This window comes from Schistocerca cancellata, chromosome 9 (assembly GCF_023864275.1).
Source record: "Schistocerca cancellata isolate TAMUIC-IGC-003103 chromosome 9, iqSchCanc2.1, whole genome shotgun sequence".
Classification (NCBI taxonomy): Eukaryota; Metazoa; Arthropoda; class Insecta; order Orthoptera; family Acrididae; genus Schistocerca; species Schistocerca cancellata.
Genome location: NC_064634.1, coordinates 522,259,518 through 522,276,493, shown reverse-complemented (window position 1 = coordinate 522,276,493; position 16,976 = coordinate 522,259,518). Strand labels below are relative to the sequence as shown.

The 16,976-nt window shown below is 54.8% G+C and overlaps 17 non-coding genes across 17 annotated transcripts; all 17 read right to left on the bottom strand.

The window, feature by feature from the left end:
• Positions 1 to 588: 588 nt before the first annotated feature.
• On the bottom strand, positions 589 to 708 carry LOC126102013 (5S ribosomal RNA). The gene has a single exon (XR_007522712.1). It is a non-coding gene; the product is annotated as a 5S ribosomal RNA (ribosomal RNA).
• Positions 709 to 1,555: 847 nt separating this feature from the next.
• Positions 1,556 to 1,674, bottom strand: LOC126102970 (5S ribosomal RNA). Its single transcript, XR_007523221.1, has one exon. It is a non-coding gene; the product is annotated as a 5S ribosomal RNA (ribosomal RNA).
• An 845-nt stretch (positions 1,675 to 2,519) lies between these two features.
• LOC126102969 (5S ribosomal RNA) lies at positions 2,520 to 2,638 on the bottom strand. The gene has a single exon (XR_007523220.1). It is a non-coding gene; the product is annotated as a 5S ribosomal RNA (ribosomal RNA).
• An 850-nt stretch (positions 2,639 to 3,488) lies between these two features.
• Positions 3,489 to 3,607, bottom strand: LOC126101711 (5S ribosomal RNA). The gene has a single exon (XR_007522435.1). It is a non-coding gene; the product is annotated as a 5S ribosomal RNA (ribosomal RNA).
• Positions 3,608 to 4,458: 851 nt separating this feature from the next.
• LOC126102676 (5S ribosomal RNA) lies at positions 4,459 to 4,577 on the bottom strand. The gene has a single exon (XR_007522958.1). It is a non-coding gene; the product is annotated as a 5S ribosomal RNA (ribosomal RNA).
• Positions 4,578 to 5,433: 856 nt separating this feature from the next.
• Positions 5,434 to 5,552, bottom strand: LOC126101730 (5S ribosomal RNA). Its single transcript, XR_007522453.1, has one exon. It is a non-coding gene; the product is annotated as a 5S ribosomal RNA (ribosomal RNA).
• Positions 5,553 to 6,407: 855 nt separating this feature from the next.
• LOC126102119 (5S ribosomal RNA) lies at positions 6,408 to 6,527 on the bottom strand. The gene has a single exon (XR_007522808.1). It is a non-coding gene; the product is annotated as a 5S ribosomal RNA (ribosomal RNA).
• Positions 6,528 to 7,368: 841 nt separating this feature from the next.
• Positions 7,369 to 7,488, bottom strand: LOC126102012 (5S ribosomal RNA). The gene has a single exon (XR_007522711.1). It is a non-coding gene; the product is annotated as a 5S ribosomal RNA (ribosomal RNA).
• An 846-nt stretch (positions 7,489 to 8,334) lies between these two features.
• Positions 8,335 to 8,453, bottom strand: LOC126102664 (5S ribosomal RNA). The gene has a single exon (XR_007522947.1). It is a non-coding gene; the product is annotated as a 5S ribosomal RNA (ribosomal RNA).
• An 858-nt stretch (positions 8,454 to 9,311) lies between these two features.
• Positions 9,312 to 9,430, bottom strand: LOC126101729 (5S ribosomal RNA). The gene has a single exon (XR_007522452.1). It is a non-coding gene; the product is annotated as a 5S ribosomal RNA (ribosomal RNA).
• Positions 9,431 to 10,284: 854 nt separating this feature from the next.
• LOC126102118 (5S ribosomal RNA) lies at positions 10,285 to 10,404 on the bottom strand. The gene has a single exon (XR_007522807.1). It is a non-coding gene; the product is annotated as a 5S ribosomal RNA (ribosomal RNA).
• Positions 10,405 to 11,244: 840 nt separating this feature from the next.
• LOC126101727 (5S ribosomal RNA) lies at positions 11,245 to 11,363 on the bottom strand. The gene has a single exon (XR_007522450.1). It is a non-coding gene; the product is annotated as a 5S ribosomal RNA (ribosomal RNA).
• An 855-nt stretch (positions 11,364 to 12,218) lies between these two features.
• Positions 12,219 to 12,338, bottom strand: LOC126102117 (5S ribosomal RNA). Its single transcript, XR_007522806.1, has one exon. It is a non-coding gene; the product is annotated as a 5S ribosomal RNA (ribosomal RNA).
• Positions 12,339 to 13,179: 841 nt separating this feature from the next.
• LOC126102011 (5S ribosomal RNA) lies at positions 13,180 to 13,299 on the bottom strand. Its single transcript, XR_007522710.1, has one exon. It is a non-coding gene; the product is annotated as a 5S ribosomal RNA (ribosomal RNA).
• Positions 13,300 to 14,145: 846 nt separating this feature from the next.
• On the bottom strand, positions 14,146 to 14,265 carry LOC126102116 (5S ribosomal RNA). Its single transcript, XR_007522805.1, has one exon. It is a non-coding gene; the product is annotated as a 5S ribosomal RNA (ribosomal RNA).
• Positions 14,266 to 15,122: 857 nt separating this feature from the next.
• LOC126102010 (5S ribosomal RNA) lies at positions 15,123 to 15,242 on the bottom strand. The gene has a single exon (XR_007522709.1). It is a non-coding gene; the product is annotated as a 5S ribosomal RNA (ribosomal RNA).
• Positions 15,243 to 16,090: 848 nt separating this feature from the next.
• LOC126101993 (5S ribosomal RNA) lies at positions 16,091 to 16,209 on the bottom strand. Its single transcript, XR_007522694.1, has one exon. It is a non-coding gene; the product is annotated as a 5S ribosomal RNA (ribosomal RNA).
• Positions 16,210 to 16,976: the final 767 nt, after the last annotated feature.

Genomic DNA, 16,976 nt, shown 5'->3' with positions numbered 1-16,976 from the left:
ACGCATCTTGTCCCTGGTGTTCAGCGGAGGGCCTGTGCGGGGTGTGGCAGTGTCGTGCTGGAAGGCCCACTGGTAGCAATGTGGGCTTCCTCGCCTCGCCTCGCCACGCCTCGCCTCGCCTCACACCAGGTGTCTGCGGTGTTTGCAGTGCATTCGCACAATTCCTATCCCTGTCCCTGCCCCCGTCCCGACTTGTCCCGACTTTGCTCGACTGCCGCTCGCTGCCGCTCGGGTCGTGGTCCATATGACAGCGCAAGCACGACAAACGTCTGCGGGACGAGACGAGACGAGACGAGACGAGACGACTAAGGAATAAATTCGTGGTTACAAATCAAATTTGGAACTCTACATTCCTACACATCAATAGGCGGTGACGTATTTCAGAAATCACCTGCCAATTCGTACTGTTTTGTCGTTTTCAAAGTCTTCTTGGCAAACTTGGTTAGCACATTCTCCCTCAAACTGAGTTAATTACTGCATTTTCGTACCATTACAGTAGTTTAAAAGGCTTAAGTAAGCATCTTTGTCACAACAGAAACGTAGTTTGAAAATTGGGCTGGCAACATAACAAAAAGAAAACGGGAAGGGAGCCAACAGCACCCGGGTTGACCCAGGCGGTCACCCATCCAAGTACTAGCCGGGCCCGATGATGCTTAACTTCGGTGATCGGACGAGAACCGGTGTATTCATCATGGTATGGCCGTTGGCGCTCATCTAATGTAGGAGCACGGCAGAATTCGCTTTCGGCTTTTCTCACAACACACAAAATGTTAGTTTTCGGCCGCATTTGACGAAAGCGCTTCCTTCCGCAACCGCCAGTTCCTCGAGGACGGCGCGGGGAGGCGCGCCCGGCGTCCCAGCAGAGTGACGGCCGAATTGGCGGGCGCACCGCCGCGTGTGTGAGACGCACTGCTGCTCGTTGCACCCCCTGTCATTCGCTGGGCGCGTGTAGCCTTCGACACTAGCGGAGGACGCATCTTGTCCCTGGTGTTCAGCGGAGGGCCTGTGCGGGGTGTGGCAGTGTCGTGCTGGAGGGCCCACTGGTAGCGATGTGGGCTTCCTCGCCTCGCCTCGCTTCGCCGCGCCTCACACCAGGTGTCTGCGTAGTTTGCAGTGCATTCGCACCATTCCTATCCCTGTCCCTGTCCCCGTCCCGACTTGTCCCGACTTTGCTCGACTGCCGCTTGCTGCCGCTCGGGTCGTGGTCCATATGACAGCGCAAGCACGACAAACGTCTGCGGGACGAGACGAGTCGAGACGAGACGAGACGACTAAGGAATAAATTCGTGGTTACAAATCAAATTTGGAACTCTACACTCCTACACAACAATAGGCGGTGACGTATTTCAGAAATCACCTGCCAACTCGTACTGTTTTGTCGTTTTCAAAGTCTTCTTGGCAAACTTGGTTAGCACATTCTCCCTCAAACTGAGTTAATTACTGCATTTTCGTACCATTACAGTAGTTTAAAAGGCTTAAGGAAGCATCTTTGTCACAACAGAAAGGTAGTTTGAAAATTGGGCTGGCGACATAACAAAAAAAAAAACAGGAAGGGAGCCAACAGCACCCGGGTTTCCCAGGCGGTCACCCATCCAAGTACTAGCCGGGCCCGATGATGCTTATCTTCGGTGATCGGACGAGAACCGGTGTATTCATCATGGTATGGCCGTTGGCGCTCATCTAATGTAGGAGCACGGCAGAATTCGCGATCGGCTTTTCTCCCAACACACAAAATGTTAGTTTTCGGCCGCATTTGACAAAAGCGCTTCCTTCCGCAACCGCCAGTTCCTCGAGGACGGCGCGGGGAGGCTCGCCCGACGTCCCAGCAGAGTGACGGCCGAATTGGCTGCGCACCGCCGCGTGTGTGAGACGCACTGCTGCTCGTTGCACCCCCTGTCATTCGCTGGGTGCGTGCAGCCTTCGACACTAGCGGAGGACGCATCTAGTGCCTGGTGTTCAGCCGAGGGCCTGTGCGGTGTGTTGCAGTGTCGTGCTGGAGGGCCCACTGGTAGCGATGTGGGCTTCCTCGCCTCGCCTCGCCTCGCCTCGCCTCACACCAGGTGTCTGCGTAGTTTGCAGTGCATTCGCACCATTCCTATCCCTGTCCCTGTCCCCATCCCGACTTGTCCCGACTTTGCTTGACTGCCGCTCGCTGCCGCTCGGGTCGTGGTCCATATGACAGCGCAAGCACGACAAACGTCTGCGGGACGAGACGAGACGAGACGAGACGAGACGACTAAGGAATAAATTCGTGGTTACAAATCAAATTTGGAACTCTACACTCCTACACAACAATAGGCGGTGACGTATTTCAGAAATCACCTGCCGATTCGTACTGTTTTGTCGTTTTCAAAGTCTTCTTGGCAAACTTGGTTAGCACATTCTCCCTCAAACTGAGTTAATTACTGCATTTTCGTACCATTACAGTAGTTTAAAAGGCTTAAGGAAGCATCTTTGTCACAACAGAAAGGTAGTTTGAAAATTGGGCTGGCGACATAACAAAAAAAAAACAGGAAGGGAGCCAACAGCACCCGGGTTTCCCAGGCGGTCACCCATCCAAGTACTAGCCGGGCCCGATGATGCTTATCTTCGGTGATCGGACGAGAACCGGTGTATTCATCATGGTATGGCCGTTGGCGCTCATCTAATGTAGGAGCACGGCAGAATTCGCGTTCGGCTTTTCTCCCAACACACAAAATGTTAGTTTTCGGCCGCATTTGACAAAAGCGCTTCCTTCCGCAACCGCCAGTTCCTCGAGGACGGCGCGGGGAGGCGCTCCCGGCGTCCCAGCAGAGTGACGGCCGAATTGGCGGGCGCACCGCCCCGTGTGTGAGACGCACTGCTGCTCGTTGCACCCCCTGTCATTCGCTGGGCGCGTTCAGCCTTCGACACTAGCGGAGGACGCATCTTGTCCCTGGTGTTCAGCGGAGGGCCTGTGCGGGGTGTTGCAGTGTCGTGCTGGAAGGCAAACTGGTAGCGATGTGGGCTTCCTCGCCTCGCCTCGCCACGCCTCGCCTCGCCTCACACCAGGTGTCTGCGGTGTTTGCAGTGCATTCGCACAATTCCTATCCCTGTCCCTGCCCCCGTCCCGACTTGTCCCGACTTTGCTCGACTGCCGCTCGCTGCCGCTCGGGTCGTGGTCCATATGACAGCGCAAGCACGACAAACGTCTGCGGGACGAGACGAGACGAGACGAGACGAGACGACTAAGGAATATATTCGTGGTTACAAATCAAATTTGGAACTCTACACTCCTACACAACAATAGGCGGTGACGTATTTCAGAAATCACCTGCCGATTCGTACTGTTTTGTCGTTTTCAAAGTCTTCTTGGCAAACTTGGTTAGCACATTCTCCCTCAAACTGAGTTAATTACTGCATTTTCTTACCATTACAGTAGTTTAAAAGGCTTAAGGAAGCATCTTTGTCACAACAGAAAGGTAGTTTGAAAATTGGGCTGGTGACATAACAAAAAAAAACAGGAAGGGAGCCAGCAGCACCCGGGTTTCCCAGGCGGTCACCCATCCAAGTACTAGCCGGGCCCGATGATGCTTAACTTCGGTGATCGGACGAGAACCGGTGTATTCATCATGGTATGGCCGTTGGCGCTCATCTAATGTAGGAGCACGGCAGAATTCGCGTTCGGCTTTTCTCCCAACACACAAAATGTTAGTTTTCGGCCGCATTTGACGAAAGCGCTTCCTTCCGCAACCGCCAGTTCCTCGAGGACGGAGCGGGGAGGCGCGCCCGGCGTCCCAGCAGAGTGACGGCCGAATTGGCGGGCGCACCGCCGCGTGTGTGAGACGCACTGCTGCTCGTTGCACCCCCTGTCATTCGCTGGGCGCGTGTAGCCTTCGACACTAGCGGAGGACGCATCTTGTCCCTGGTGTTCAGCGGAGGGCCTGTGCGGGGTGTGGCAGTGTCGTGCTGGAGGGCCCACTGGTAGCGATGTGGGCTTCCTCGCCTCGCCTCGCTTCGCCGCGCCTCACACCAGGTGTCTGCGTAGTTTGCAGTGCATTCGCACCATTCCTATCCCTGTCCCTGTCCCCGTCCCGACTTGTCCCGACTTCGCTCGACTGCCGCTCGCTGCCGCTCGGGTCGTGGTCCATATGACAGCGCAAGCACGACAAACGTCTGCGGGACGAGACGAGACGAGACGAGACGAGACGACTAAGGAATAAATTCGTGGTTACAAATCAAATTTGGAACTCTACATTCCTACACAACAATAGGCGGTGACGTATTTCAGAAATCACCTGCCGATTCGTACTGTTTTGTCGTTTTCAAAGTCTTCTTGGCAAACTTGGTTAGCACATTCTCCCTCAAACTGAGTTAATTACTGCATTTTCGTACCATTACAGTAGTTTAAAAGGCTTAAGGAAGCATCTTTGTCACAACAGAAAGGTAGTTTGAAAATTGGGCTGGCGACATTACAAAAAAAAAAAAAAACAGGAAGGGGGCCAACAGCACCCGGGTTTCCCAGGCGGTCACCCATCCAAGTACTAGCCGGGCCCGATGATGCTTAACTTCGGTGATCGGACGAGAACCGGTGTATTCATCATGGTATGGCCGTTGGCGCTCATCTAATGTAGGAGAACGGCAGAATTCGCGTTCGGCTTTTCTCCCAACACACAAAATGTTAGTTTTCGGCCGCATTTGACGAAAGCGCTTCCTTCCGCAACCGCCAGTTCCTCGAGGACGGCGCGGGGAGGCGCGCCCGGCGTCCCAGCAGAGTGACGGCCGAATTGGCGGGCGCACCGCCGCGTGTGTGAGACGCACTGCTGCTCGTTGCACCCCCTGTCATTCGCTGGGCGCGTGTAGCCTTCGACACTAGCGGAGGACGCATCTTGTCCCTGGTGTTCAGCGGAGGGCCTGTGCGGGGTGTGGCAGTGTCGTGCTGGAGGGCCCACTGGTAGCGATGTGGGCTTCCTCGCCTCGCCTCGCCTCGCCTCGCCTCGCCTCGCCTCACACCAGGTGTCTGCGTAGTTTGCAGTGCATTCGCACCATTCCTATCCCTGTCCCTGTCCCCGTCCCGACTTGTCCCGACTTTGCTCGACTGCCGCTCGCTGCCGCTCGGGTCGTGGTCCATATGACAGCGCAAGCACGACAAACGTCTGCGGGACGAGACGAGACGAGACGAGACGACTAAGGAATAAATTCGTGGTTACAAATCAAATTTGGAACTCTACATTCCTACACAACAATAGGCGGTGACGTATTTCAGAAATCACCTGCCGATTCGTACTGTTTTGTCGTTTTCAAAGTCTTCTTGGCAAACTTGGTTAGCACATTCTCCCTCAAACTGAGTTAATTACTGCATTTTCGTACCATTACAGTAGTTTAAAAGGCTTAAGGAAGCATCTTTGTCACAACAGAAAGGTAGTTTGAAAATTGGGCTGGCGACATTACAAAAAAAAAAAAAAACAGGAAGGGAGCCAACAGCACCCGGGTTTCCCAGGCGGTCACCCATCCAAGTACTAGCTGGGCCCGATGATGCTTAACTTCGGTGATCGGACGAGAACCGGTGTATTCATCATGGTATGGCCGTTGGCGCTCATCTAATGTAGGAGCACGGCAGAATTCGCGTTCGGCTTTTCTCCCAACACACAAAATGTTAGTTTTCGGCCGCATTTGACGAAAGCGCTTCCTTCCGCAACCGCCAGTTCCTCGAGGACGGCGCGGGGAGGCGCGCCCGGCGTCCCAGCAGAGTGACGGCCGAATTGGCGGGCGCACCGCCGCGGGTGTGAGACGCACTGCTGCTCGTTGCACCCCCTGTCATTCGCTGGGCGCGTGTAGCCTTCGACACTAGCGGAGGACGCATCTTGTCCCTGGTGTTCAGCGGAGGGCCTGTGCGGGGTGTGGCAGTGTCGTGCTGGAGGGCCCACTGGTAGCGATGTGGGCTTCCTCGCCTCGCCTCGCCTCGCCTCGCCTCGCCTCTTCTCACACCAGGTGTCTGCGTAGTTTGCAGTGCATTCGCACCATTCCTATCCCTGTCCCTGTCCCCGTCCCGACTTGTCCCGACTTTGCTCGACTGCCGCTCGCTGCCGCTCGGGTCGTGGTCCATATGACAGCGCAAGCACGACAAACGTCTGCGGGACGAGACGAGACGAGACGAGACGACTAAGGAATAAATTCGTGGTTACAAATCAAATTTGGAACTCTACATTCCTACACAACAATAGGCGGTGACGTATTTCAGAAATCACCTGCCGATTCGTACTGTTTTGTCGTTTTCAAAGTCTTCTTGGCAAACTTGGTTAGCACATTCTCCCTCAAACTGAGTTAATTTCTGCATTTTCGTACCATTACAGTAGTTTAAAAGGCTTAAGGAAGCATCTTTGTCACAACAGAAAGGTAGTTTGAAAATTGGGCAGGCGACATTACAAAAAAAAAAAAAACAGGAAGGGAGCCAACAGCACCCGGGTTGACCCAGGCGGTCACCCATCCAAGTACTAGCCGTGCCCGATGATGGTTAACTTCGGTGATCGGACGAGAACCGGTGTATTCATCATGGTATGGCCGTTGGCGCTCATCTAATGTAGGAGCACGGCAGAATTCGCGTTCGGCTTTTCTCCCAACACACAAAATGTTAGTTTTCGGCCGCATTTGACGAAAGCGCTTCCTTCCGCAACCGCCAGTTCCTCGAGGACGGCGCGGGGAGGCGCGCCCGGCGTCCCAGCAGAGTGACGGCCGAATTGGCGGGCGCACCGCCGCGTGTGTGAGACGCACTGCTGCTCGTTGCACCCCCTGTCATTCGCTGGGCGCGTGTAGCCTTCGACACTAGCGGAGGACGCATCTTGTCCCTGGTGTTCAGCGGAGGGCCTGTGCGGGGTGTGGCAGTGTCGTGCTGGAGGGCCCACTGGTAGCGATGTGGGCTTCCTCGCCTCGCCTCGCCTCGCCTCGCCGCGCCTCACACCAGGTGTCTGCGTAGTTTGCAGTGCATTCGCACCATTCCTATCCCTGTCCCTGTCCCCGTCCCGACTTGTCCCGACTTTGCTCGCTGCCGCTCGGGTCGTGGTCCATATGACAGCGCAAGCACGACAAACGTCTGCGGGACGAGACGAGACGAGACGAGACGAGACGACTAAGGAATAAATTCGTGGTTACAAATCAAATTTGGAACTCTACATTCCTACACAACAATAGGCGGTGACGTATTTCAGAAATCACCTGCCAATTCGTACTGTTTTGTCGTTTTCAAAGTCTTCTTGGCAAACTTGGTTAGCACATTCTCCCTCAAACTGAGTTAATTACTGCATTTTCGTACCATTACAGCAGTTTAAAAGGCTTAAGTAAGCGTCTTTGTCACAACAGAAACGTAGTTTGAAAATTGGGCTGGCAACATAACAAAAAAAAAAACGGGAAGGGAGCCAACAGCACCCGGGTTGACCCAGGCGGTCACCCATCCAAGTACTAGCCGGGCCCGATGATGCTTAACTTCGGTGATCGGACGAGAACCGGTGTATTCATCATGGTATGGCCGTTGGCGCTCATCTAATGTAGGAGCACGGCAGAATTCGCGTTCGGCTTTTCTCACAACACACAAAATGTTAGTTTTCGGCCGCATTTGACGAAAGCGCTTCCTTCCGCAACCGCCAGTTCCTCGAGGACGGCGCGGGGAGGCGCGCCCGGCGTCCCAGCAGAGTGACGGCCGAATTGGCGGGCGCACCGCCGCGTGTGTGAGACGCACTGCTGCTCGTTGCACCCCCTGTCATTCGCTGGGCGCGTGTAGCCTTCCACACTAGCGGAGGACGCATCTTGTCCCTGGTGTTCAGCGGAGGGCCTGTGCGGGGTGTGGCAGTGTCGTGCTGGAGGGCCCACTGGTAGCGATGTGGGCTTCCTCGCCTCGCCTCGCTTCGCCGCGCCACACACCAGGTGTCTGCGTAGTTTGCAGTGCATTCGCACCATTCCTATCCCTGTCCCTGTCCCCGTCCCGACTTGTCCCGACTTTGCTCGACTGCCGCTCGCTGCCGCTCGGGTCGTGGTCCATATGACAGCGCAAGCACGACAAACGTCTGCGGGACGAGACGAGACGAGACGAGACGACTATGGAATAAATTCGTGGTTACAAATCAAATTTGGAACTCTACATTCCTACACAACAATAGGCGGTGACGTATTTCAGAAATCACCTGCCGATTCGTACTGTTTTGTCGTTTTCAAAGTCTTCTTGGCAAACTTGGTTAGCACATTCTCCCTCAAACTGAGTTAATTACTGCATTTTCGTACCATTACAGTAGTTTAAAAGGCTTAAGGAAGCATCTTTGTCACAACAGAAAGGTAGTTTGAAAATTGGGCTGGCGACATTACAAAAAAAAAAAAAAACAGGAAGGGGGCCAACAGCACCCGGGTTTCCCAGGCGGTCACCCATCCAAGTACTAGCCGGGCCCGATGATGCTTAACTTCGGTGATCGGACGAGAACCGGTGTATTCATCATGGTATGGCCGTTGGCGCTCATCTAATGTAGGAGAACGGCAGAATTCGCGTTCGGCTTTTCTCCCAACACACAAAATGTTAGTTTTCGGCCGCATTTGACGAAAGCGCTTCCTTCCGCAACCGCCAGTTCCTCGAGGACGGCGCGGGGAGGCGCGCCCGGCGTCCCAGCAGAGTGACGGCCGAATTGGCGGGCGCACCGCCGCGTGTGTGAGACGCACTGCTGCTCGTTGCACCCCCTGTCATTCGCTGGGCGCGTGTAGCCTTCGACACTAGCGGAGGACGCATCTTGTCCCTGGTGTTCAGCGGAGGGCCTGTGCGGGGTGTGGCAGTGTCGTGCTGGAGGGCCCACTGGTAGCGATGTGGGCTTCCTCGCCTCGCCTCGCCTCGCCTCGCCTCGCCTCGCCTCACACCAGGTGTCTGCGTAGTTTGCAGTGCATTCGCACCATTCCTATCCCTGTCCCTGTCCCCGTCCCGACTTGTCCCGACTTTGCTCGACTGCCGCTCGCTGCCGCTCGGGTCGTGGTCCATATGACAGCGCAAGCACGACAAACGTCTGCGGGACGAGACGAGACGAGACGAGACGACTAAGGAATAAATTCGTGGTTACAAATCAAATTTGGAACTCTACATTCCTACACAACAATAGGCGGTGACGTATTTCAGAAATCACCTGCCGATTCGTACTGTTTTGTCGTTTTCAAAGTCTTCTTGGCAAACTTGGTTAGCACATTCTCCCTCAAACTGAGTTAATTACTGCATTTTCGTACCATTACAGTAGTTTAAAAGGCTTAAGGAAGCATCTTTGTCACAACAGAAAGGTAGTTTGAAAATTGGGCTGGCGACATTACAAAAAAAAAAAAAAAAACAGGAAGGGAGCCAACAGCACCCGGGTTTCCCAGGCGGTCACCCATCCAAGTACTAGCTGGGCCCGATGATGCTTAACTTCGGTGATCGGACGAGAACCGGTGTATTCATCATGGTATGGCCGTTGGCGCTCATCTAATGTAGGAGCACGGCAGAATTCGCGTTCGGCTTTTCTCCCAACACACAAAATGTTAGTTTTCGGCCGCATTTGACGAAAGCGCTTCCTTCCGCAACCGCCAGTTCCTCGAGGACGGCGCGGGGAGGCGCGCCCGGCGTCCCAGCAGAGTGACGGCCGAATTGGCGGGCGCACCGCCGCGGGTGTGAGACGCACTGCTGCTCGTTGCACCCCCTGTCATTCGCTGGGCGCGTGTAGCCTTCGACACTAGCGGAGGACGCATCTTGTCCCTGGTGTTCAGCGGAGGGCCTGTGCGGGGTGTGGCAGTGTCGTGCTGGAGGGCCCACTGGTAGCGATGTGGGCTTCCTCGCCTCGCCTCGCCTCGCCTCGCCTCGCCTCTTCTCACACCAGGTGTCTGCGTAGTTTGCAGTGCATTCGCACCATTCCTATCCCTGTCCCTGTCCCCGTCCCGACTTGTCCCGACTTTGCTCGACTGCCGCTCGCTGCCGCTCGGGTCGTGGTCCATATGACAGCGCAAGCACGACAAACGTCTGCGGGACGAGACGAGACGAGACGAGACGACTAAGGAATAAATTCGTGGTTACAAATCAAATTTGGAACTCTACATTCCTACACAACAATAGGCGGTGACGTATTTCAGAAATCACCTGCCGATTCGTACTGTTTTGTCGTTTTCAAAGTCTTCTTGGCAAACTTGGTTAGCACATTCTCCCTCAAACTGAGTTAATTTCTGCATTTTCGTACCATTACAGTAGTTTAAAAGGCTTAAGGAAGCATCTTTGTCACAACAGAAAGGTAGTTTGAAAATTGGGCAGGCGACATTACAAAAAAAAAAAAACAGGAAGGGAGCCAACAGCACCCGGGTTGACCCAGGCGGTCACCCATCCAAGTACTAGCCGTGCCCGATGATGGTTAACTTCGGTGATCGGACGAGAACCGGTGTATTCATCATGGTATGGCCGTTGGCGCTCATCTAATGTAGGAGCACGGCAGAATTCGCGTTCGGCTTTTCTCCCAACACACAAAATGTTAGTTTTCGGCCGCATTTGACGAAAGCGCTTCCTTCCGCAACCGCCAGTTCCTCGAGGACGGCGCGGGGAGGCGCGCCCGGCGTCCCAGCAGAGTGACGGCCGAATTGGCGGGCGCACCGCCGCGTGTGTGAGACGCACTGCTGCTCGTTGCACCCCCTGTCATTCGCTGGGCGCGTGTAGCCTTCGACACTAGCGGAGGACGCATCTTGTCCCTGGTGTTCAGCGGAGGGCCTGTGCGGGGTGTGGCAGTGTCGTGCTGGAGGGCCCACTGGTAGCGATGTGGGCTTCCTCGCCTCGCCTCGCCTCGCCTCGCCGCGCCTCACACCAGGTGTCTGCGTAGTTTGCAGTGCATTCGCACCATTCCTATCCCTGTCCCTGTCCCCGTCCCGACTTGTCCCGACTTTGCTCGCTGCCGCTCGGGTCGTGGTCCATATGACAGCGCAAGCACGACAAACGTCTGCGGGACGAGACGAGACGAGACGAGACGACTAAGGAATAAATTCGTGGTTACAAATCAAATTTGGAACTCTACATTCCTACACAACAATAGGCGGTGACGTATTTCAGAAATCACCTGCCGATTCGTACTGTTTTGTCGTTTTCAAAGTCTTCTTGGCAAACTTGGTTAGCACATTCTCCCTCAAACTGAGTTAATTACTGCATTTTCGTACCATTACAGTAGTTTAAAAGGCTTAAGGAAGCATCTTTGTCACAACAGAAAGGTAGTTTGAAAATTGGGCTGGCGACATTACAAAAAAAAAAAAAAACAGGAAGGGAGCCAACAGCACCCGGGTTTCCCAGGCGGTCACCCATCCAAGTACTAGCTGGGCCCGATGATGCTTAACTTCGGTGATCGGACGAGAACCGGTGTATTCATCATGGTATGGCCGTTGGCGCTCATCTAATGTAGGAGCACGGCAGAATTCGCGTTCGGCTTTTCTCCCAACACACAAAATGTTAGTTTTCGGCCGCATTTGACGAAAGCGCTTCCTTCCGCAACCGCCAGTTCCTCGAGGACGGCGCGGGGAGGCGCGCCCGGCGTCCCAGCAGAGTGACGGCCGAATTGGCGGGCGCACCGCCGCGGGTGTGAGACGCACTGCTGCTCGTTGCACCCCCTGTCATTCGCTGGGCGCGTGTAGCCTTCGACACTAGCGGAGGACGCATCTTGTCCCTGGTGTTCAGCGGAGGGCCTGTGCGGGGTGTGGCAGTGTCGTGCTGGAGGGCCCACTGGTAGCGATGTGGGCTTCCTCGCCTCGCCTCGCCTCGCCTCGCCTCGCCTCTTCTCACACCAGGTGTCTGCGTAGTTTGCAGTGCATTCGCACCATTCCTATCCCTGTCCCTGTCCCCGTCCCGACTTGTCCCGACTTTGCTCGACTGCCGCTCGCTGCCGCTCGGGTCGTGGTCCATATGACAGCGCAAGCACGACAAACGTCTGCGGGACGAGACGAGACGAGACGAGACGACTAAGGAATAAATTCGTGGTTACAAATCAAATTTGGAACTCTACATTCCTACACAACAATAGGCGGTGACGTATTTCAGAAATCACCTGCCGATTCGTACTGTTTTGTCGTTTTCAAAGTCTTCTTGGCAAACTTGGTTAGCACATTCTCCCTCAAACTGAGTTAATTTCTGCATTTTCGTACCATTACAGTAGTTTAAAAGGCTTAAGGAAGCATCTTTGTCACAACAGAAAGGTAGTTTGAAAATTGGGCAGGCGACATTACAAAAAAAAAAAAAACAGGAAGGGAGCCAACAGCACCCGGGTTGACCCAGGCGGTCACCCATCCAAGTACTAGCCGTGCCCGATGATGGTTAACTTCGGTGATCGGACGAGAACCGGTGTATTCATCATGGTATGGCCGTTGGCGCTCATCTAATGTAGGAGCACGGCAGAATTCGCGTTCGGCTTTTCTCCCAACACACAAAATGTTAGTTTTCGGCCGCATTTGACGAAAGCGCTTCCTTCCGCAACCGCCAGTTCCTCGAGGACGGCGCGGGGAGGCGCGCCCGGCGTCCCAGCAGAGTGACGGCCGAATTGGCGGGCGCACCGCCGCGTGTGTGAGACGCACTGCTGCTCGTTGCACCCCCTGTCATTCGCTGGGCGCGTGTAGCCTTCGACACTAGCGGAGGACGCATCTTGTCCCTGGTGTTCAGCGGAGGGCCTGTGCGGGGTGTGGCAGTGTCGTGCTGGAGGGCCCACTGGTAGCGATGTGGGCTTCCTCGCCTCGCCTCGCCTCGCCTCGCCGCGCCTCACACCAGGTGTCTGCGTAGTTTGCAGTGCATTCGCACCATTCCTATCCCTGTCCCTGTCCCCGTCCCGACTTGTCCCGACTTTGCTCGCTGCCGCTCGGGTCGTGGTCCATATGACAGCGCAAGCACGACAAACGTCTGCGGGACGAGACGAGACGAGACGAGACGAGACGACTAAGGAATAAATTCGTGGTTACAAATCAAATTTGGAACTCTACATTCCTACACAACAATAGGCGGTGACGTATTTCAGAAATCACCTGCCAATTCGTACTGTTTTGTCGTTTTCAAAGTCTTCTTGGCAAACTTGGTTAGCACATTCTCCCTCAAACTGAGTTAATTACTGCATTTTCGTACCATTACAGCAGTTTAAAAGGCTTAAGTAAGCGTCTTTGTCACAACAGAAACGTAGTTTGAAAATTGGGCTGGCAACATAACAAAAAAAAAAACGGGAAGGGAGCCAACAGCACCCGGGTTGACCCAGGCGGTCACCCATCCAAGTACTAGCCGGGCCCGATGATGCTTAACTTCGGTGATCGGACGAGAACCGGTGTATTCATCATGGTATGGCCGTTGGCGCTCATCTAATGTAGGAGCACGGCAGAATTCGCGTTCGGCTTTTCTCACAACACACAAAATGTTAGTTTTCGGCCGCATTTGACGAAAGCGCTTCCTTCCGCAACCGCCAGTTCCTCGAGGACGGCGCGGGGAGGCGCGCCCGGCGTCCCAGCAGAGTGACGGCCGAATTGGCGGGCGCACCGCCGCGTGTGTGAGACGCACTGCTGCTCGTTGCACCCCCTGTCATTCGCTGGGCGCGTGTAGCCTTCCACACTAGCGGAGGACGCATCTTGTCCCTGGTGTTCAGCGGAGGGCCTGTGCGGGGTGTGGCAGTGTCGTGCTGGAGGGCCCACTGGTAGCGATGTGGGCTTCCTCGCCTCGCCTCGCTTCGCCGCGCCACACACCAGGTGTCTGCGTAGTTTGCAGTGCATTCGCACCATTCCTATCCCTGTCCCTGTCCCCGTCCCGACTTGTCCCGACTTTGCTCGACTGCCGCTCGCTGCCGCTCGGGTCGTGGTCCATATGACAGCGCAAGCACGACAAACGTCTGCGGGACGAGACGAGACGAGACGAGACGACTATGGAATAAATTCGTGGTTACAAATCAAATTTGGAACTCTACATTCCTACACAACAATAGGCGGTGACGTATTTCAGAAATCACCTGCCGATTCGTACTGTTTTGTCGTTTTCAAAGTCTTCTTGGCAAACTTGGTTAGCACATTCTCCCTCAAACTGAGTTAATTACTGCATTTTCGTACCATTACAGTAGTTTAAAAGGCTTAAGGAAGCATCTTTGTCACAACAGAAAGGTAGTTTGAAAATTGGGCAGGCGACATTACAAAAAAAAAAAAAAACAGGAAGGGAGCCAACAGCACCCGGGTTGACCCAGGCGGTCACCCATCCAAGTACTAGCCGTGCCCGATGATGGTTAACTTCGGTGATCGGACGAGAACCGGTGTATTCATCATGGTATGGCCGTTGGCGCTCATCTAATGTAGGAGCACGGCAGAATTCGCGTTCGGCTTTTCTCCCAACACACAAAATGTTAGTTTTCGGCCGCATTTGACGAAAGCGCTTCCTTCCGCAACCGCCAGTTCCTCGAGGACGGCGCGGGGAGGCGCGCCCGGCGTCCCAGCAGAGTGACGGCCGAATTGGCGGGCGCACCGCCGCGTGTGTGAGACGCACTGCTGCTCGTTGCACCCCCTGTCATTCGCTGGGCGCGTGTAGCCTTCGACACTAGCGGAGGACGCATCTTGTCCCTGGTGTTCAGCGGAGGGCCTGTGCGGGGTGTGGCAGTGTCGTGCTGGAGGGCCCACTGGTAGCGATGTGGGCTTCCTCGCCTCGCCTCGCCTCGCCTCGCCGCGCCTCACACCAGGTGTCTGCGTAGTTTGCAGTGCATTCGCACCATTCCTATCCCTGTCCCTGTCCCCGTCCCGACTTGTCCCGACTTTGCTCGACTGCCGCTCGCTGCCGCTCGGGTCGTGGTCCATATGACAGCGCAAGCACGACAAACGTCTGCGGGACGAGACGAGACGAGACGAGACGAGACGAGACGACTAAGGAATAAATTCGTGGTTACAAATCAAATTTGGAACTCTACATTCCTACACAACAATAGGCGGTGACGTATTTCAGAAATCACCTGCCAATTCGTACTGTTTTGTCGTTTTCAAAGTCTTCTTGGCAAACTTGGTTAGCACATTCTCCCTCAAACTGAGTTAATTACTGCATTTTCGTACCATTACAGTAGTTTAAAAGGCTTAAGTAAGCATCTTTGTCACAACAGAAAAGTAGTTTGAAAATTGGGCTGGCAACATAACAAAAAAAAAAACGGGAAGGGAGCCAACAGCACCCGGGTTGACCCAGGCGGTCACCCATCCAAGTACTAGCCGGGCCCGATGATGCTTAACTTCGGTGATCGGACGAGAACCGGTGTATTCATCATGGTATGGCCGTTGGCGCTCATCTAATGTAGGAGCACGGCAGAATTCGCTTTCAGCTTTTCTCACAACACACAAAATGTTAGTTTTCGGCCGCATTTGACGAAAGCGCTTCCTTCCGCAACCGCCAGTTCCTCGAGGACGGCGCGGGGAGGCGCGCCCGGCGTCCCAGCAGAGTGACGGCCGAATTGGCGGGCGCACCGCCGCGTGTGTGAGACGCACTGCTGCTCGTTGCACCCCCTGTCATTCGCTGGGCGCGTGTAGCCTTCGACACTAGCGGAGGACGCATCTTGTCCCTGGTGTTCAGCGGAGGGCCTGTGCGGGGTGTGGCAGTGTCGTGCTGGAGGGCCCACTGGTAGCGATGTGGGCTTCCTCGCCTCGCCTCGCTTCGCCGCGCCACACACCAGGTGTCTGCGTAGTTTGCAGTGCATTCGCACCATTCCTATCCCTGTCCCTGTCCCCGTCCCGACTTGTCCCGACTTTGCTCGACTGCCGCTCGCTGCCGCTCGGGTCGTGGTCCATATGACAGCGCAAGCACGACAAACGTCTGCGGGACGAGACGAGACGAGACGAGACGAGACGACTAAGGAATAAATTCGTGGTTACAAATCAAATTTGGAACTCTACATTCCTACACAACAATAGGCGGTCACGTATTTCAGAAATCACCTGCCGATTCGTACTGTTTTGTCGTTTTCAAAGTCTTCTTGGCAAACTTGGTTAGCACATTCTCCCTCAAACTGAGTTAATTACTGCATTTTCGTACCATTACAGTAGTTTAAAAGGCTTAAGGAAGCATCTTTGTCACAACAGAAAGGTAGTTTGAAAATTGGGCTGGCGACATTACAAAAAAAAAAAACAGGAAAGGAGCCAACAGCACCCGGGTTTCCCAGGCGGTCACCCATCCAAGTACTAGACGGGCCCGATGATGCTTAACTTCGGCGATCGGTCGAGAACCGGTGTATTCATCATGGTATGGCCGTTGGCGCTCATCTAATGTAGGAGCACGGCAGAATTCGCGTTCGGCTTTTCTCCCAACACACAAAATGTTAGTTTTCGGCCGCATTTGACGAAAGCGCTTCCTTCCGCAACCGCCAGTTCCTCGAGGACGGCGCGGGGAGGCGCGCCCGGCGTCCCAGCAGAGTGACGGCCGAATTGGCGGGCGCACCGCCGCGTGTGTGAGACGCACTGCTGCTCGTTGCACCCCCTGTCATTCGCTGGGCGCGTGTAGCCTTCGACACTAGCGGAGGACGCATCTTGTCCCTGGTGTTCAGCGGAGGGCCTGTGCGGGGTGTGGCAGTGTCGTGCTGGAGGGCCCACTGGTAGCGATGTGGGCTTCCTCGCCTCGCCTCGCCTCGCCTCGCCTCGTCTCGCCTCGCCTCGCCTCTTCTCACACCAGGTGTCTGCGTAGTTTGCAGTGCATTCGCACCATTCCTATCCCTGTCCCTGTCCCCGTCCCGACTTGTCCCGACTTTGCTCGACTGCCGCTCGCTGCCGCTCGGGTCGTGGTCCATATGACAGCGCAAGCACGACAAACGTCTGCGGGACGAGACGAGACGAGACGAGACGACAATGGAATAAATTCGTGGTTACAAATCAAATTTGGAACTCTACATTCCTACACAACAATAGGCGGTGACGTATTTCAGAAATCACCTGCCGATTCGTACTGTTTTGTCGTTTTCAAAGTCTTCTTGGCAAACTTGGTTAGCACATTCTCCCTCAAACTGAGTTAATTACTGCATTTTCGTACC